Source organism: Varanus komodoensis, unplaced genomic scaffold (assembly GCF_004798865.1).
Source record: "Varanus komodoensis strain SLA01 unplaced genomic scaffold, ASM479886v1 scaffold6_2, whole genome shotgun sequence".
NCBI classification, from domain to species: Eukaryota; Metazoa; Chordata; class Lepidosauria; order Squamata; family Varanidae; genus Varanus; species Varanus komodoensis.
This window is the reverse complement of record NW_025336346.1, coordinates 23,818,442-23,821,104: the sequence shown is the minus strand read 5'-3', so window position 1 is coordinate 23,821,104 and position 2,663 is coordinate 23,818,442.

Sequence of the window (2,663 nt, the reverse complement as noted above, 5' to 3'; positions counted from 1 at the left end):
CTTTTTTTTTTTTTAAGAAATTTTATTAGGATTTTGAACTACTACTACAAACATCAATCGTCACACACATTGGATTTACTGGGTCAGCCCCCTACGACATATCTTTTAACATTCTATGATCATACTAAAACCCATTTACAATAACTTGAAAACATCTTTAGATCAGAACTAAGTCCCATTTCTCCAGTCAATAAAAAAAGTAATTCCAAATTTGATAGAAGTCACTATCTTCCTCTTCTTCATCTGTGAAATCAGTCTCATCATTTCTTGCAGAATCCTGTTTCTCTTAACCAATGTCAAAGGGAAATCTCCAAGTTAAATAAGATTGCAGTATCTTCTTTCTTCTTTAGTGATAAGTTTGATCTAAACATTTCTGGACAATTCAAGATCTTTTCAATTTTCTAAAGATAAATAACTTCCTCACTATCACAATTACAAGTAACATCAAAAATATCCATTTAACATCTCTAAAGGTATCTTAACTACTGTACTTGGTGGTAACCAATATGTATAATATCTTTTAAACCAGTTTTCATCACCAACAACAATAGCTTAACCTTCTCATATCACATATAGATTTGCCAACCCATTTAAATCATTGCTTTTTAAGATAGTAAGTTTCCTTATTCTCAATTACAGATAAAGTCAGAGATATTCATTTAACAATAATACCTTTTAGACAGGATTTCATTAAGCTAAGTTACTAATGTTTCACCAGCAATAATAGCTTAACCTTTCTACGTCATGTGTGGACATACCAACCTATATGAATCACCCCTTTCTGGAATAAAAAGAAAGAAAGTTCCCTTATCCTCCCTTTGTACCTCTGCCATATTTATTTTTTCCTTACACCTCTACCAGACCTTTCTGTTTTTTTTCCATTGAAACATTATATTATCTGTGATGGAGTCTTCAATTGTAGCCACATAAACAAAACCTCTCTTAAGTGGTTAGCTATCCACTCCTTTGCTTTTTGAGTTGTAGCCAAGCTATCTTCTCTTTCTCCAGCATAACAAGCAGATCCCATGAAGGCTTACTTAATGAGTTCACTGGTTGTGTTAACTTTCCCATTACGCTTGTTGTCTTTCCAGTTTCAGATTTTCCTTCTGCTTGCTGGATATTTTGCATATTCTGCTCAGGTACAAATCGCTTGCCCAAAGCCTGATTAATGGAAGTGTCTAATTTATCAAAGCGACTTTTTTGTTCAATTAACAATCAAGTTTCTCAATTAAAACCGTCTTCTGTTGTATTATTATCGCCTGCTGGGATAGTTGTACCGCTGTTAAAGAAGTCTGTATTGCCGAGAGTGTCTTCTGTATTTCTTGTATTGCTTCCATAGTAGCAGTAATTACCAAGGCTTGGCAGGTGTCCAGGGGTCCCAGGAACAAAGAAAAAGATGGCCGTTAGTTCTTGGCAGTAGTTCAACATAGACGAACACAAGAAAGATCTTTCTATCAGTCAAATCCACAGTAAATATTATTTTTCGCCCTTGGAGAGATTAAGGAAGATAAATCTTTTCCTTACTTACGAAGTGCTCTATCTCTTCTTATGTAATTCGCCGCTTTTCAACTCCGGGGAGGGGGGGGAGATTCCTTTCCTCCTCCATCTGAAGGGCTTTTTCTTTTTCCTTTGTATCAATTTGCAAGGAATGCAGCTTATTCCACGGGTATTATTGCAAAAAACAAGAAACAAAAATAATTCCCAATAAGTCCGATGCGCCTATAATAGCTAAAACTCGTCTAAAAAAAGAACTGCATGTCGAGAACCAGCAGAGGGCTTTTCTCTCCCTCCTGTGCTACCCGGCTGAGAAAGCTTGATTTCTCCCATTGAATGTGGAATTGCCATTCCACATCATCTGGGAGATTCGCCAAGCAATCTATCTTAGCCCCGACAGGGCTTAGATTGAGCCTCCACGGCCCACCACCGGGCAGTTACCAGCTCGTTAATCACGTCTGTATTGTTCCGACGCCATAACGGAAGTTGCCCTAGAATCCTTGATGGGGATGGACTTCATTCCCTCCCTCACATTTTCTTAAACCCAGTGGACCAACCAACTCCTGTAGCTTCCTTTCTTCTAAAACAAAATAAGGTATTTTAGTTAGGGATCTCCTAAAGCAGCCTTCCCCAACCAGGAGCTCTCCAACTGTTTTCAGCTTCCCCCTCCAGAAGTTTTACACGAGCGGTACAGCGTGGTGCAGTGGTTGGGATGCTGGACCAGGTGATCTGCGTTCTAGGCTCCACCTGGCCATGACGGTTCCTGGGCGACTTTGGGCCCCTCACAGACTCTCTGCCCGACCTACTTCACAGGTAAATATTGTGAAAATAAGATGGAGAAGAGGAGGACCATGTAAGCTAGCTTGGGTACAAATAATAAGAATGCTCATGAGCCCGAGCTAGCCAGCATAACCAAACGCCGGGAGATGAGAGCCCAAAACTTTGAACGTCGCTCGACATGTTGGTACGCTCCCTCGAGGTGTTGCAACGCGCCGCCCGGCTCCGATCATATCCCGGATTCAGCGCAGTCCGCACATTCCGGACGAGGGTGCGAAATTTCTGCCAGCTGATGCGCCCGGGGCCAGCCTGCATCACGTATGGAAATTGACGTCAGGCGGGGCGGGGCCAGACGGCCCTGGCGAGAAGGCGCGCCGCGCGCCGCTCACTCG